The sequence below is a fragment of the Lycium barbarum genome, chromosome 10, assembly GCF_019175385.1.
Source record: "Lycium barbarum isolate Lr01 chromosome 10, ASM1917538v2, whole genome shotgun sequence".
Lineage (NCBI taxonomy): Eukaryota > Viridiplantae > Streptophyta > Magnoliopsida > Solanales > Solanaceae > Lycium > Lycium barbarum.
Window position 1 is genome coordinate 3,326,811 of NC_083346.1, and position 19,712 is coordinate 3,346,522.

Genomic DNA, 19,712 nt, shown 5'->3' on the forward strand with positions numbered 1-19,712 from the left:
TTTGTGACTTGAAAACTACAAAGCTATCAGCAGAAACAAGCATTAGTTGATTGTATTTGAGTTTGGGCTTCGGCTACTGTCTGCTGACCTGAAATAGATGGTTGTAATAATGCCTCTCGGTAATCTTGCTAAGCTTCGGCTGGTGAGGGCTTTTGAGTGTCAACTCGATTTTCTTTGCTCTATAAAGTTGTTAATAGAGATATTTTGATTTTTGATTTTGCTTTGTTGGTGCATGTGATCATTGAAGTAAATAATGGGTAGCACGACATTGACATCGTTCGTAGCTTCCCCTTTTAGTGCAATTAATTACAGTATCTTTTCGCAGCATCTTTTGGTGCTATTAATTATAGGGCATGCCGTGCCCTATGTTTAGAAAGAGTATCAGTTTTGGTTGGTTAAATAGATTATATGTCCTTACTTTCATTAGATTATGTGAGTGCCTGAACAACTAGGAAAGAAAGGGGCAACCTCCCTACAGGTTTTAGAAAGGAAATGAATGTGATGCGTGTACTAATTATGACTATAGCTTGTTTTTTGTTATCCTATTATGTGAATATTAACTTTCAGTTCTATCTTACGGTTGTGATTACTATGTGAAATTAAATTTTAATTGTATCTTCTTTTTATTTCTTGCACATTTTTAGGGTTGTTTAGGGCTCTGAAGATTAGGGTTCAAATATTGGGCATTTTGTTTTTGAAAGGTTAAAAAATTGAGATATTATTTGAGGTGCCAGGTTTGCAAGCTGGTATAATTCGGTGTGTTTGAGATATAATAAAGTGCTTCTAGCGTTTGATTAAAATTAATTTTACGGGCTTGAAATTCTGAGATTTCTCTGACAAGGTATGGATAAAAATTCTAACCTGGCATTTACTTTTACTTCATAATTCTGCAGATGTTTTTTGTCACAGAAAGCTAATAAGAAGACTAATGACAACAAGGAGAATACATCACCTTTTGTCAGTATGTAAATAGTACTGGCATGGATGTTAAGAGTATGCCACTTTGCAATCACTTGGATTTTAAGAGCGGATATTGTGTTTACTTCTACAACTTGAATACCTTTTTTCTTAAATGCATCCAATAGCATGATTCTCCCATAAATGTAAAGAATGAAAAATGTCGCAAGTACTACATTCATTAGCGGATATCATTTGTCTCTAAATGTATGTAAACAATATGAAGCAATTAGTATGTAATGTTGTCTATATTTGATTTCAGAAGCACTTACATGCATCACTCTCTCCTCTTCATTCATATTAAAACGAGGGAAAAGGCCACTGTGTATCTAATGGCCCAAAGTAATACAACATTTGGGCCTAATACACTCAGGAGTCCGCTCGGCCCAAAATAATGCAAAAAAATGGCCGATCGGCTTAAAATAATGCCAAGACGGGCTGGCCCAACAGTCCAGGCGCTTAAAAAAAAAAAGTTTTTGTGGCGACTAAGTCGCCACTAAAGAGCTACTACAGCATATATACATATGTTGGAATTATATATATATTTTATATACAAGAATGATACAGTTTATATACATATGCTAGAATTAATCATGCATTTATTATACATTTATTATACACATTATACAATAATGAAATGATATTTTTTTCACATATACTATACCACAATGATACGATTTCTATAATACATTTCTTGTATGTGTGGTACACTTTTACACAAGTCTGATACAGTTTATATACACATGCTGGAATTATACATACACTTTCTATACAAAAATGATACAATTTTCTATTCTATACAGGACAATTGCATTGTGCTGATACATATTATATACACAAATGATACATACCTTAGTGATTCATATTTTATACAGTTTTTATACATTACAGATAGGTACTGATACATATTTTATATACAAATGACAGATATTATATATAAAAATCACCTCAAATATTTTTGTGTTTGGGTTTTTATTTGGAAATTATCTTATTTAAATTTTGACTAATGGATGAGATTGTTTAATTGCTACATTTTAGTTTTAAGAAAAATTGGGCTAGAGGATGGGATTATTTATGGCCAAGCGGCCATATATGTCCTTTCCTCTTAAAACAAACTAATGAAAATAAGTTTCGGCTTGTACAATGTTGGGCCCGTGCTAAATCACTCATCTAGTTTTTTATATAAGAAACCAAGGGCAAAATTGTAATTTCGCCCTGCTCCCTTTCTACCACCATCTACAATGCTCCCCTTTCCCTTGCTTGATATTGAATACCACTGCAACGTGCCCCTTTGGATATATAACTTAGCATATACGGTCCTTAATGTTTTTGAAAGATGACACTTTTGATCCTAAATCCTAAGACAAACTATTCCCCCTTGCTGTTAAAGTTAATGGAGAAATTTAGACCCTTGACTTTACAAGAAAAAATGCTCCAACACAAAACTCATGCAGCACATACAAAGAATAAATTCCTGAATTAATGTTAGAATTTGAACCAAACAGTACGGAGAAAATATAAAAACACTCCACTCCCAAACTTTGTTTAACAAGCTTCATTTGTTTATTTTCATATTTCCTTTCTGTCTGGCTATGCTACGGAATAGCAACAAAGAAAATCTAATAACATGTTTGGCTTATCCAAATGTATTGAATTTTATTTTAATTCCTGGAATTAAGATTATAAATAAGCAGTTATGTGTTTGAAACTTCAAATAGAAGTGCCGAAACATATAATAAGCAGTCACTGTGTTTGATAAAGGAAATGTTGATAAAGATGTTCTTTTTTAGAATGATTAAAATACCTTTAAAATATTTACAATTTTTTTTTTTATATAAATTCAACAGTTTCTTTGTGGAGAAAAAAAGAAGAGGAATCATAGATATGGAACGAAGATGAAGGGTGTGTTCGGTATGGAGGAAATATTTTCCTGGAAAACGTGTTTTTAGAAAATACGTGAATTTTTACTTATTTTCTCATGTTCGGTTAGTTAGTAAAAATTAAGTGGATTTTTTGCTTATTTTCTCATGTTAGGTTGGTTAATAGAAAATATTTTTGCGGAAAATCCCACCCAAACCCCACCACCACCCCCACCCACCACCCCACCACACCCACTCTCCATAACCCACCACCCACTCCATCCACCCCCACCCAACCACCAGCCTCGAACGCACTTCATTTTCACCACCCCTACCCCACAACACCACCCACCCCAACCCCCACCCATCCCCTTCCCAAATTTTCTGTTTCATAAATTTTACTTTACTTTAATAAAACTTCTACAAAAAATGGGAAATTTTTTCTTAGCCCACACTGCCCCTTTTACCCCTCCCCCCCCCCCCCCCCTCCCCCCAACCAACCACAACCCGACTTTCATTAAGGAAGTCATTTACTCATTTTTAAGGAACTTATTTTCCAATAGAAAATGTTTTTTTAAAATTTTTTACCAAACGAACATGAAAAAATTAGAAAACATTTCCCGGAGCACACCCGAGTTAATAATAATGTTGTCCTGGAAAATGTATTTTGAGAATTAAAAAAATATTAAGAATGAAATAAGTATAAAATTTGAACAATCCAAACATGCTTATAATCTCATAACTTAGGTTGACCAACTTATTATTTTTGACTGATTTTATTTATAAATATTAATTAGGTATTCACCAATACATCAGTCAAAAAGGCTTATAAGCTAGTTTGACTTTGACCTGACGCGGTGGATTAAGGGATAAGTTTAGAGTATACAAGCCTCAATTTTTCATGTAATCAAGCTAAAGTCTACCAAAGGATTTTTTGTCGGAATGGATGCGAGTTGTAAAAGCATTTTGCTCCAAAATATTCGTAGGAGATGATGCACAAAAGAGAATTAGAAGGTAATTTACATAAAGAAACCCTGGTGCTGCTTTATTAAGCACTAACAATCTTGCTATTGGAAAAGTAACATTCTTTCCATGGGCACAAAGAAAAATAGGATAATTAGTGCTTTTACTTGGTTTTTATCTTTAACTAAAGTGAAGTCAAGTCGTCGATGATAAAGAAATTGGTTGGACATTATCTTACTTTTACTCATTTCAAATAAACAAGGCTCACAATTTGTTGAGTAAATTTTCAGTTTTTTATTTTTATTGAGGCTGAGTCGGCTAGCATTGAATACGAATAAGCTAATAGTGTGTTGAAGGCTGAAATATTTTGCTGGATGAAGCCTTTTTCGACTTTCGTGAAAAATTAAAATAGAACAAGCAATTCAAGGCAATGAGTCTTTCATTGAGAAGAGGGCGATATGATTCACTTTTTCTTTCTTTTTCCAAAAAAAGATAGGCACGTTAAAGTTCCTCTTTTTTTTTTCCTTTCTAATTTGTAGCTTCACGAGCTTGTACTTTTAGCTGTCCATTGTGTACATATTACAACGGAATTTTGGTACAGGGAGGGTGGGTGGTCTTTGAAGTAATTTCCTACTTCCTTCTATTAAAGTTCAAAGAAAATCCTAATAACAATAATAATTCTAATCACAAGTGGAGTAAAGCATTAAGCAGCTGCTTAATTCAAGAAACATTCATCTTTCATTTTGCAAAGAAGGAAACGTCATACTTCCTCCGTTCACTTTTACTTGTCCACTATTTCAAAAATAAATTTTCACTTTCACTTGTCCACTTTCGCATATCAAGAGAAAAATAATTTATTTTTCCTGTTTTACCCTTAGCATTTATTACTCATTCCAAGTCACTTCCCCAACTCCAACACAATTATACACCAATTAATATGAATATTATAGTAAAATACATATTTTATTTATTAATTGTTAAATTAAGTGCAAAGTCAAAAGTGGACAAGTAAAAGTGAACGAAGCGAGTATTAAAGTAGAATTCCCATCAAGATCAAAGCATTAAGAGGATCATAAATGTTGGTTCGATTTTCAATATCAACTTTCTCCTTGCGTCATGTAACAGAAAGAATCGTAAAAATAAATATAAAAACTAGAAAACTGACATTTTAAATCTTTAGAGGATAATTTGTTTTTGTTTTCTTTATTTGGTACTTAAAGAGCAAGGTGAACGTTCAAGCAATTGAGCCTCAAGACCAACCATTGTCCATTGGACAGCACTAGACAATAGTGAACATGTACAATTTAGAGATATCTAGATAATCATTTTGTAAATTGGAGTGTTCAACTGACACCGTGAACATGAGTTGAGGTATCTAAATGTACATTCTCAAAGTCGGAGTGTTTAGTTGCCAGTAGTTGAGGTGTCTATCTATGTATTATGCGTAGTTTTGAACCTTTTCCATTTTTTTTTTTGTTTTGCATTCTATCCATTTATAATTACTACTACTATTTACCCCTTAATCTATTTATTTTTTTCTTTGCAAAATCATTAATAGAATTCATTTATTCCTTTAAAATTACCGCCCCTTCCCCCCAAAAAAAATAAAAATAAAGAAGGAGAAGAAGATGTTAAGTTAGAGAAAGGGGAAGAGATCCACTTGGAATTTTCTATTTGGAATAGAATTACAAGGTTCTCGTAATATTTGTTAACATCTTCTTCCTCTTCTATTCTTTCTTTATAATATAATTAATTAAAGTTGTTACTGATTCTTCTTTTCCCAAAAAATATGAGACTTTTGTTTTCACTTTTGTTTTTGAAGTCAAGTCGTCTGCTTTCGGTGACGAAAAAAGTCATTAACATATTTTACAATGTTCCAAAAATACAGATTCATTTTTTTCATGAATAAATTAGTTAGTAATGATTACGGAGAGGGCCACGTAATACACTTTTTCTTTCTAAGAAATTTCCTCCTCTCTAATTTGTAACTTCATGAGCTTGTACTTTTAGCTTTCCATTGTGTACATATTACAGTGGACTTTTGGTGCAGGGAGGGTGGGTGGTCTTTGAAGTAATTTCCAACATACTTCTATTAATGTTCGAAGAAAATCCTAATAACAATGAGCTCCTTAATCACAGAAACATTTATCTTTCATTTTGCTTCTATTTTCCTTTAATTATCTGCGTTGCTTTTCATATTACAACATTTTCTTTAGGCCTAATACTCCCTTCGTCTCATATTAGTTGTCTGCATTATTATAAATATTCGTCCCAAAATATTTGTCCAATTACAAAATCAAAAATCAAGATAGAAGTAATTAAGTTTTTTCTATTTTGCCCTTAACCTTTATTGTTTTCTAAAGTAATCAATATTAATTAGAGTGCAATTAATTGAAGAGGAGGCAATGTAATAAAAATACACTTTTATTTATGAGTTCTTAAAGGACATGTAAAGAGAAAAGTGGACTAGTAATTTGTCACGGAGGGAGTACATAGATAAACACGCCTAAACTGGTAATTAAAAAATTGAGACTTTTATTTTCTTCCTTCTCCGATCCTCCTCTATTCTCTCTTTTTAATTCATTTTTATTTATTCTTTTTTCCTAAAAAGAAAGAATTAGCACATCTGTTTTCACTTTTCATCTGCACAAAGAAAAGTAGGACTCATAGGGCTTTCGGTGAGGAAGAAAGCCACTAACATATTTTACAATTTTCCAAAAATACAAACTCAACTTTTTCATGAATAAGTTAGCCAGTAATGATTAAGGAGAGAGCCAAGTGATTCACTTTTTCTTTCTCAGAAAGCTCCTTTTTTTTCTCTCCAATTTTTTTCTTCATGGGCTTGTACTTTTAGCTTTCCATTATGTACGTATTACAGTGGAGTTTGTGTGCATGGAGGGTGGTTGGTCGCTGAAGTAATTTCCTACTTCCTTCTTTTAAAGTTCGAAGAAAATCCTAATAACAATAATAATTCTATTCACAAGGAGCTCCTTAATTCACGGAAATATATCTTTCATTTCGTTTCTATTTCGCTGGAATTATTTGTGTTGCTATTCATATAACAACGTTTTCTTTACATAGATATACAATTTAACTTGACCTCGACGGGCAACTAAACACTCTAAATTAAAGGATGCACATCTATACACCTCAATTCGTGTACATTATGTCAATTGAACACTTTAACTTATAAAATGATCATCTAGGCACCTTCAAAATTTATGTGTCACGTCAACTTCGTGATCGGAAGTAATTTAATTAATAATACTTGTTTTCCAATAATAGCACTAAATAGTTAAGAAAGTAACTAAAAATAATTTAGTAAGTTATAGATTGCACATACTCTCTCAATTTCAATTTATTTGCCTTAATGTTCTTTTTGGTTTGTCTAAAAAAGAATGTTTCTTCCTAATTCGATAACTCTATAATTCCAATAATCCACGTGCGTGTCAAGACCATAAAATTAAATTAAAAGACATTTTGAGAAATTATATACATATTTTTAGTGTAAGACTGCAAAATTTAAAAGTTTCTTTATTTTCTTAAATTCCATGCTAGTTAAACCACGACAAAAAAATTTATACATATTTTCTTACTTCATCCGTCTCAAATTAACTGTCATTTTTTTATTTTACGCGTCCCTTAAGAAATATTAATTAGAAGGGGTGTTTGACTAGTTTTACCTTGTATTTGACTAGCGTTACATTTATTTATATCTAGATTATAATCTCTCTCCATTAATGTTTACTCTATTTTTGTCATCTCCATTAATGACAAAATTCTACTAAGGGCAAAATGAGGAAAAATAATTAATTGTGTTTTAAACTTCTAAAATGACAAATAATTTGAGAAAACTATTTTTAATAACTACGATAAATAATTTAAGACGGGAAATACTAATAAACATGCTAAAAGCCAAAAGACAGGTAAATTAAGGAGAGGGAGTATTATGGGAATTGGGGGATTTAATTAATTAATTATCATGGGTGAGAGAGAATTGGATTACGAGAACATGAATGGATGTGAGTTGTAGAAGCACTTTGCTCCAAATATTCTGTAGAGAATTATTAGCACTAACTATTTTGCTTTTGAAAATGTAACATTCTTTCCTTCTGTACAAAGAAAAATAGGATAATTAGTGCTTTTACTTTATTGTTATCTTTAATTATAATGAAGTCAAGTGATTGATGATTTAGAATTGCTTGCTGGGATATTATCTTATTTTTACACATTTAACATATTTTATTGTTTCAAACAAACAAGGCTCACAATTTGTTGAGTAAAGTTTCAGTTTTTATCTATTTTATTTAGATTATTTTTATTAATAGTGTGTTGAAGACTGAAACATTTTGCTGGATGAAGACTTGTCCGATTTTTGCGGAAAATTAAACTAGAAAAATCTTTTCAAGGCAATGGGTCTTTTATTGAGGAGATTATCGAAAGTGATTGATTAATAATACTTATTTTCCAATAATAGTATTAAATAGTTAAAAAAGTAGACGAAAATAATTTAGTAAAAATAGATGGCACATGCTCCCTCAGTTTCAATTTGTTTGTCTTATTAGTGTTCTTTTTGGTCTGTTTAAAGAAGAATGTTTCTTTCCTAATTTGATAACTCTACAATTCCAAACAATCCGCGTGGAATGTTCAAGGCCACAAAATTAAAAGACATTTTGGTACATAATATACATATCTTTAGTTTAAGATAATAAAATTTGAAAATTTCTTATGCCACATTAATTTGTCTATCTATATATTAAGCCTTTATATATATATATATTCAAAAGTGTCAAATAAATTGAAAATCACGAGACAAAGTGGGACGAGTTGAGGAAGCCACATTAAGTTATCTATCTATATATTATACCTTTTTATTTATATTCAAAAGTGTCACATAAATCGAAAATGTTGTAGAGCAACTATTCTTTCTTTGCCTCTACCAAGTTCTACTGAAGAAACGCAGTTCCTATTAGTTGCCAAATGTTGGTAGGAATAGTTGTAATATGTATTTGGCAATGTATGTCATATATTTATTTAAAAAATGTAAAAAAAACCGATAAAATTAATAAAAGAGGAACATATGAGAAAACGATTTAATTGATTTGATTTAATTTAGTTCTAATATTTAAAAAATTGACTCAATTGATTTGGTTTCATTTTAAGGAAAAACAAAAGTCCCTAAACCGAACCATAAACACCCTACACTGGGGATGTAGAGTGACACAATCATTAGACAAGTATATTAGGAGTATCTTTTTAAGTGAAATAAAGTCACTTACGCAGTAGTTGAAATGAATTATTTGGCGTGTCATATTTTCTAAGAGGAAAAAAACTCATATTCATTATGGGGGTTGGAATATTTTAGTCTTTTATATATAAACCATTAAATATTCTTTATGTTTGAGAAATTTGACATTTTTGGTCCTTGGCTAAACAAAACATTAAATACTAACAGAAAAAATCCCAGAAAATGTTGAAAATGGTCCTTAGCATATAAAGGTTGGTTTTATTTTGATCCTTTATATATAGAGATAATGGTAAAAAAATATACCTTAAGTATCACTTTTTTGTGAATTTTCCACTTGAACTATCAGGTGATTACGTCTTCTACCTAAATTATTACCAATTATATATCAAAACACACCTGAACTATCAAGTGTTTGCATTTTCTACTTAAACTATCACCAGCTATTTATCAAAATACACCTCAACTAATATATGATGGTGCTGGAAACTCAAAAAAAAAAAAAATACTTAAGATGTGTTTGACCATTATCTTTTAATTTTTAAGTTTTCAATTATTCCCTTTAATTATCCCATTTGACACCATTTTTAAATAAACAAAAAAAATGTACACCACTCTATCAGATACTAGTCGAGTTGTGTTTTGATAAACAGTTAGTGCTAGTTTAGATAGGAAATGTGAATATCCGATAGTTCAGGTAGAAAACTCACAAAAGGTGATACTTGTGGTGTTTTTTTGATCATTCTCTCTTATAAATATTACTTAACATATACGGTCCTTAATGTTGTTAAAAGATGAACACTTTTGATCCTAAAACAAACTATTCCCCCCCCCCCCCCCCCCCCCCTTATTGTTAAAGTTGATGGAGAAATTTAGACCCCTGTCTTTACAAGAATAGATGCTCCAACACAAAACTCACGCAGCACATACAAAGAATAAATTCCTGCATTGATGTTAGAATTTGAATCAAATAGTACGGAGAAAATATAAAAACACATTGCTCCCAAACTTTGTTTAACAAGCTTCATTTGTTTATTTCCATATTTCCTTTCTTTCTGGCTACTACGGAATAACAACAAAGAAAATCTAATAGCATGTTTGGATTATCTAATTGTATTGAATTCTTTGTAATTGCTGAAATTGATATTATAAACAAGCAGTTATGTGTTTGAAACATTGGATAGAAGTGCAGTTGGTGTGTTCGATTAAAAAAAATGTTGATAAAGATGTTCTTATCACTCCATCCCATTTTAATTATTATTTTATCCCAAAAAATTCAAATTATCCGTTCCTTTAAAAAATCAAGACAAAACTATTTTTCTCCATTTTTACCCTTGCTATTAAAGATGTCGGAAAATCGATTAATCATACTTATTTTTCAATAATAGCATTAAATAGCTAAAAAAGTAAATAAAAATAAATTAGTAAAAATAGATTGCACATACTCCCTTAGTTTCAAATTGCTTGTCTTAGTGTTCTTTTTTGTTTGTTTAAAAAAGAATGTATCTTTTCTAATTTAATAACTCTATAATTCCAACAATTCACGTGGCATGTTCAAGGCCACAAAATTAAAAAACATTTTGGTACATAATGTACATATCTTTAATTTAAGATCAGAAAATTTAAATTTTATTTTATTTTCTTAAACTCTATTCCTAGTTAAACTGGGGCAAACAAATTTAAACATATTTTCGTACTAATAAACATGCTAAAAGCCTACAAGAGAAGTAAAATGAGGGAGTATTATGGGAATTGGGGGATTTACCCATAGAAATGGGATTTTGGAAATGGTTGTCCAATTAATTAATTAATGGGCATAGCTAGAAGAAGAAGACAGATTGCAAGCCTTTAACCAGCCAAGATTGGGGATGATAGAGATGGATCTTCAAAGGCTTTTTTCATGACTAGACATTTCAACTATTTTTTATCCCAAGGTAATTTTTGTTATATTTCTTCTTCCTCTATTCTTCTATTCCAAATTGACTCGTCTATGGACCCACCTTCTTGTTTTCACTTTCCATCCATAAATTAGTACTGTTACTGATAGGTCTTTAACCTTCTTTTTCTTTGTAGCTTCATCTACTTGTACTTTGAGCTTTCTATTGTGTACATATTTCTATGGATAGAGGGTGAGAGGTGGGTCTTCTATTACAATTCACAGAAATTTCCTACTACTTACTTCTCCATTATGAATGAATAATAGTTATTCAAAGAAACGTATCCCATTTACAGTACAGTCATTCAAAGAAGCATATCCCATTTACAGTACAGTCAAACCTCTTCGTAACAAAGATGTTGGATGACTGTTATACATCTATAATAACATTCACATTTAAATAGTATTTCGCTGTTATAGGCAAAAAAGATACATCAAATCTAATTTTCATTTTTAATTGTCAAATTCTAAGCTTAATTGCATTTTGTATAACGAAGGAAAATCGTTTAATGATGAATATATATATATATAATATTTTTTTTATTGTAATAATGTGTTAAATGATCAAATATTTGGTCAAAATCTCTACACTTATTATTGGTAATCATAGATATTCTATTTTTATAAAGATGGTTAATTATTATACGGTTAAACCTCTCTATAATTGTCATTCGTTATAATGGCATTTCACTATAACGACCTGATTTTCTTCGGAACCGATTTTTCATGCTATATTTTACTTCTCTACAACAGTATTCTGCCTATAACAGCAATGATATCCATTATAGCGGTATACTCTTTATAAAATTACCTCTCTATAACAGTCATACTCAAATAGCGTGTAATAATATTTTGTAAGAAATATGTGACAACAAAAGTGTCGATGAAGAGCCTCAACCTACTGCTACTTGGAGATAGAAGAGTCAACTGTAAAGCACTTAGACAGTCTTCAAGAGAAAGGCATTGAATTTCATTTTGCTGAAAGTTTGGACAAAATTCTTCATCAGTTCAAGCGTTATATTATCACTAAGAGACTAGAATTTACGAAACATCTTACAATTGTAGAGTTCTTGCATAAAACTTGAAATATTTAAATTGTCAATTAATTTAAAATGCATATGTTCCATAGATTTTAATTATTTATTTGTGTGGTACAAGTAGTTATGAATTTAGTAGTAATTTATTATTCTTTTTAATTTTTAATTTATGAGATATGAAAATCAATTGAGATTTTAAAATTTACAAGTATATTGTTTTCGTTTATAACATAAAAAGTACAAAAAGTTAATTGTTTGCGTACTTTGTTTATAACAGCTAAATGAGATCTAAATATTGAATGTCAGTATACATGCATAACAGCACCTCACTACAACAGTCATAAAATTTTCAAACAAACACTGTCATTATAGAGGTTTGACTGTATTACCAAAACAAGAAGATAACTGTTATATGGGGGTAATTTTACATAGAGCGTATCGTTATAAAGTTGGTTGTTGCTGTTATAGGTGAAATGTTGTTATAAAGAAGTAAAATATAACATAAAAAATCGATTCTGAAAAAAATTAATTTTAAAAAAATGAACGTAAAATGCCACATAAATACTCTTTTTGACCTATTTTTTTTGGAGGGATGTTAAAAAAAAAATATAGTTCAAGGGTGGTAACAACAACCCATTTTAAGCATATTAAACTAACAATAGTTTAAGTAGTTTTGAGATACCAACTCAAAAATTAAAAAAAATAGGTTGAGAACAATGGCCAAAAAACCTACAGTATACTTCAGGGAGTTTATTACAAGGTAATTTACATAAAGTAAATTTTGTAGTCTTCTTCCTCCACCTCATCGCTTTCCATCAATTGGTCAATAGGGACATTGGTGTTTTGGACTTGTCCATCACTAATTCTATTCAACTGTTGAAACTGGCCAAAAGTATATTCTTGTCCCTGTAGCTTCATCTGCTTGTACTTTGAGCTGTCCATTGTGTGCATGTTAATGTGGATAGAGGGTGGAGAGGTGGATCTTCTATCACAGAAATTTCCTTCTCTGTTATGAATGAATACTATTCAATGAAAATGTACCACTTGACTGCTCCAATATATAACCAATAATATAATTGGAGCAGACCCCATCTTCATAGAAATTTTTCATATAACTTTTGTCCCAAATATCATCAATATCACTTATTACAATCACAATCTATACACCATCACCATTGTATGAATTTTATCATAACAACCAACTTAATTATTCCCTCTATTCACTTTACTTGTCCAATATGAATTTTACACACTCGTTAAGAAATAATAAATGAAGTACATAATTTACCATTAAACTCATATTAATTGGTGTATAGTCGTAATGAATTTGAAAAATGAATTGGAATAAGTAATTAATGCTAAGGGTAAAATAGAAAAAGTAAATTATTTTTCTCTTGATATGCAAAAGTGAACAAGTAAAAATTGAAAATCTATTCAAGTAAAAATTAAAAATCTATTTTTAAAATAGTAGACAAGTAAAAGTGAACGAAGAAAATGAAAAATATAACTCTGAGATTACAGTAATATAAAAAATTAACAAAAAAATAAAAAATGGTAGATTAGATGCATTTGAAGAGTGAAGTTCTTCTCATAGGTCCACAAAGAAAAGGCTAAGGGTTGTGAGGATGTTTGACTCCGGATGATATCTAAGAAAGAAAGAAAGAAAGATTTTCGAGCTGTGGTCTAAATGAAAACGTACCATAGTTGACTGGTCCAATACCAAAAATTCAATTGTAGACCCCATCTTCATAGAAAATTTGTCTCAAATATCATCATTTAACTCTTATCACAACCACAATCTATCCACACTTTTTTTTTCTTTTATCTTCTCAAATTTCAACGAATTAATTAGCTCAAGTGGTACATGTGACAAACATATCCGGGAAGAGAAGACACATTAACGTACGTTCTTCATATATACTTGGAAAGAAAGCTAGAGGACGAGACTTGCTTAGCTAGTAGAGCATCTTCACGGTGAAAACTTACCCTCACCCGTTTGTTTACACCAATCTAATAAATATTTGACATGTGTTTATAAATTGACTTTTAGCATTTAATCATGGTTAATTAACATGTATTCTCATCTAATTAAATTATTTAAACGGGAAAGGGCCAAATTACCCATAAACTTTAGAAAATAGTTCATTCATACCCTTCGTTATACTTTAGGGTCAATTATACCCTTAGTGTTATACAATGGGATCAATTATACCCTTATGTCTAATGGCTGCCACGTGGCATCATTCCAGCCCTTCAAAATTATTTTACCCTCAAATAATTTTTTACCCACTAAAATAATCCAACCTGACCCGATTTTTTTTCCGGCCAAACTAATATGGATTTTTTTATTTTTATTTTTTTGCTGGAAAAATTATCCGTATTAGTTTTCCTGGAAAAAAATCAGGTCGGGTTGGGTTATTTTAGTGGGTAAAAAATTATTTGAGGGTAAAATAATTTTGAAGGGCTGAGATGATGCCACGTGGCAGTCGTTAGACATAAGGGTATAATTGACCGCATAGTATAACGGTAAGGTTGTAATTGACCCTAAAGTATAATGAAAGGTATGAATGAACTATTTTTCAAAGTTCAGGGGTAATTTTGGCCCTTTTCCGTTATTTAAATATAGTAAGTTTACAAGATTTGATGTAAACATTAGGCGTGATCTTACCCATCATACCATGTTGGTCGTCCATAGTATTGGATGGTTGAGAAACTAAATTGATACATGGACCTATGGTTTCAAGTCGAGTCATCATGGTTAATAACATAAATAGAGTATTCATTTGATTTTGCCCCCTTTTTTTTTCCTTCCATTGTTATCATCATTGATCTCGGAAACAGCCGTCCTACCTTGGTAGGAGTAAGGTCTGCGTACACTCTATCCTCTCCAGACCCACATTGTGGGATTTCACTGAGTTGTTGTTGTTGTTATCATCATTGATGCGTATTTATCTATACCAAGCAAAGTAGTACTTATATACTCCAAATATAACAATTAATAGACCTAAAATTAAAAAGAAGTAAGTTGTGAAAAGGGAAGCAGAGGAGGAACCTCTAATTTTCAAGTGGGATGTCACGGGGGTTATTACAAAGTAATCTACATAAAGAAATTTTGTAGGAATTCAATCAAGTGGTAGTAGGACCACAAATTTTTGGAAGGGACATTGGTGTACGTTTGGATTTGTGGAGGAATAATTCTGTTCAACTGGTGAAACTTCCAATGAAGTATATATAATCAAATTAATATATAATGATAACTGAGTTTATAATTAAATATCTATACTTACTTAGTATATATCTTAATAATTTATATAAAAGCTATTGACTCATTTATCATTCTGTAAATCCACCCTTGATTGTACCTCCCGTGGCAGAGTTATGAATTTTATGTAAGGTATTCAAAAACAAAAAGAAAAAAAAAACTAGAATGTCACACTAGTAACTTTTGAACGGTAAAAGCTTATTCACATCAGTTTTTTACACTAAATCAATAGATGTATGCCACGTTTTGCACATGCACTATTTCCATTTAATCATGGTTAGTTAGTATTAATTTTAACCTCATTAAATCACTTAATCATGTGGATACCGGTGCGGATAAAAATTTGCTCTCTTGAACCTTTGCCAACTAAACTAAAATCTTCCTTATGATACAGGAATTCAACCGTTTATATATAACAATAAATAGTGTCTTTTGCTCAATTGGTCCCCAAATAAGTTATCTGCTATCATAGATAAATATAATCCGAAAATGTAACTTTTTTTCTTACACTAACAACATATACTATAACTTAAAACTCTTTCACAAAAATTACATACAATGGCAGATTTGAAAATTCGATCCCCTACCTTATCCGGGAAAAAAATATCATCCCCTAACCCATTAGGAAATCTTGTCTTTTTCCTAATGCTTTTTCGAAGGACAACTGGGCATAAATAACGACATTTTCGATGTTTTTCAGTTGTGCGTTGTTTCACCTTTTTTTCTGTGTAATTTTATATTAATTTGATAGAGCTGAGTTGTTAATATTTGTTGATGAGTTATGACATTTCATAGTTTTGATGATCGACATTACACCATGGACTAAGTCCTTGATCAGGTCTCCTGGGCACTGTACCAACGTGACAGCTGTAAAGCTGTGGCACTGTTCTGACTCTTAGAGCCACAACAGAACATTAGTTGCATGTCGGGTAAAAGACAGGGATCATTGTAACGTCTATAACTATATCACATGCCAGTCACATGATCCTCACATGCTCTCATTGGTTCCCTATATAAACAACATGTTAACATTTATTTGACCGAGCACTAAAAATCATATTATTCTCATTGTTGAAAAGCGTAACCACCACTGTTGTCACGACTCAACCCCGTAGGCCGCGACTAGTGTCTGTGCTGGACACCCATACGTACACAATAACCCAAATCAGCATATTAGCAGAATGTATCAATATAAAAGTCAGTTGGCGTTACTAGTTATCATAGATGAACAGATATAGCACGTGGAAGCCGATAAGGCTATCACAGATCATATCAACCCAAAACATATACAGAACCCACATGTATGTCTACAGACCTCTACAGAACATAACATAATCATAAGACGGGAAAGGGCCCCGTCGTACCCCTGAATAGCGTACATATATACAACAGCAGCAGACTGTACCAGAGTATAGGCTCTGGACAAAAGAGCGCTCCAGAATAGCAGAATAGGTGTCCTAGGCAGGTGGGTCAGCAAATCTGTAGTCTGTACCTGCGCGGCATGAAAACGCAGCCCCCGAAGAAAGGGGGTCAGTATGAAATATGTACTGAGTATGTAAAGCATGGAACGTAGTAAACAAAGTCATAATCGGAACAGGAGATACAGAAAATGAACGGAATATCCAGATTAGCAAAATGCTGATCATAAAGCATAAATAGTACTTACAGGAAACGTATGTCATACCTGGTCCCATTACGGAACAAAATCATAACCGGAACAGAACGTACAGAAATGTGAGTGAGATGTCCAGAGTATCAAATGCATATTTTCAAAACATGAAGAGTGTGTACAGAAACATATGCCATATCATATCCGGCCCCTGCCAGGGGACTCGGCAGACAGAACGTGGTCACCCCCCGACACTGGTGCCACAACTTATAAGGAATCAGAGAAGGGGAATAACCCCGTAACATAACATATCATATCAGATGGCCATATCAGATCATATCATATCATATCAGAATAGTGTACATGGCACAGCATACTCCACAACCCATGTACATGTATACCTGCCCCCTCACATCGAGGCACGGCGAACAATGCAGTGGAAGACGCTTGAGAACATATCCTGGCCCGGGCTCAGTGTGGGAAACGTTGAGGCATCCACGAATGGAGTAGTGAGAAACTAATGCAAAATAAAATATAGTACATTTACGGAGACTCAGTAGCATAATTCAGATGACAAACCATATGACAGAAGCGGAGCAGTAATCATAGTGTATGCATTTCGGATATCCCAATAGCATATGTCAAAATAAGCTTTTTGTAATCATTTTCATGTTTCAAAATACATTATGGGGCTTATCAAAATAATTCAAACGAATGTCATATATTTCCAGAGACTCAATAAGACCTATCGGATGACAAATCGAAATAATGAAATCGGACAGAATCATAGTGAGTGTATTTCGGATGTCATAATGGATTACGGAGAAATAACCTTTCTACGATCGTTTCCATGTTCCAAAATAGTTTATAAGACTTAAGGGAGCATTTAAAACAATTTTTATTTAGTAGTTAGAAGAGTAGTTAAAATATTTCCTTTAGAACCGCTCGAAGACAAATCATAGATACAAAAGGGTAAAATCGGAAATAGTGGTCCACCTCGGGACAACCGAAGCGAAGGGCTCGAATTACGTATATTATGCCTATGGAATCACCTATAGAGGTCCTAGGGACATTCCATAACTTTCTAGGCAATTTGGGGAAATTTGCATAATTTTCCAACAAAGGATACTTAAGGAGTTCAATCCTATTGAACAAAAATGCGACAATTTCAATCGCGGATTTCGATGAACAGAATATTCCCGAAGCGTAATTCCAACCCTAGTACATCTAGGACATGCCAAGAGAAGAATCGGGATAGCTTTACATACCTTTCTTGACCTTTACGCTTGCCAAAACTCAAATCTCGTTTCGTCCAAAACCTACAAATGGTCACATTTACCAATTTACTATTCATAAGATTTAAAATTTCAACCTTAACCAATTCTTGTCTATAAAAATTTGGGCAGCATCTCTCCTATACATATAGCGCCCCTGAGAATTCAACTCGGCCAAAACAATCAACAACAACCCAACAACAACACCAACAACAACAATAATCACTACAAAACACAATATAACATAATTATTCATCTTTCCAACATCATGTCGTAACCTTCATTCCAACTTCGTATTTTCAAATCAATATCGACATTTTCATATTCATTACTAATCAAGATCATTACAATACAATTCGGAAGCATTTCATATCATTTCTACAAAATATTCACAAGATATACAAAATATACAAACTTTCCACCAAAGTCATAATTCATCCAAAACTTCTAATATTCAACCCACATATCCATAACATATTTTCATCTTCCAATTTCATCAACCATAATCATAATTCACATCTTAACAACTTCATTTCCATAGTATCACAAAATCATTCTAAAGTGACATAATCTTCTACATTCTAATTCAATGCCAACTTAAGCTCTTTAACCTTCATTTACATCAGAAGGTTCACCACAACACAACTAACACATTAAACAAAATTAATCCATTTCCATTCTACTTCCATACACCACATGGCTATATTTCATATTTTCAACCTCAACCAAAGTCATTCAACTTCCATTTCCAATATGAATTTCACCATAACCACAACTAGAATACAACATAAAATTCAACCCATATTACCTAGACAACAATATACATATATGGCCACTTACATATATACACACCCACTTTGCAAACTTCCATATTTCCATAAATTCTACTCATTTCTACATACTACAACATAAACAAACCTTCATAATATGATAAAAAGGTATGAATTATTACCTTTTTCTCCAATCTTCTTCACTTGAATAAGTTGTCAACTTGAAGAAATAAGTGCTCCTTCTTCCAAAACAACTACACCAAGTTGTAGAGGGACCTTGATTTAGTAAGAATATAACAAGAAAATAATTTTTGGGACAAGATTTTGAGGGGTGAATTTTCCCATGGCCAAGCCGAAATGCCCTCTTTTTTTTTGTTCTTGTTTTTTCTCTTGTTTTTCCTCCTATTCTTTCTCTTGAAAGTTCTATGGAATTTGGATGATTAAGTGGTCTTTTATTCATTGACCACATGACTTAATTCCATGGGCTTGGATCCTTTTTATGGACCATGGCCGAATGGCTCCTATTGGGCCTCTTCTTCTCCCTTTATTTTTCCATGGGCCTAATTCGGTTGGCCCCGAGTTGGCCTAGTCCACTGACCTTTCGACCTTAAAACGTTCATATCTCCTTGTACCGACGTCACATGGGAACCCACAACCTATGGATGGAAAGCTAATTCAATTATCTACAACTTCTATTTCTTGGTATTTTTCCAAATTCCAAACTTATAATACCGTTTTTGCCCCCCAAAGTCAGGTCACCTGAAAACGTTTTCTTAAAAATACTCGTTTGGAAGACTTCC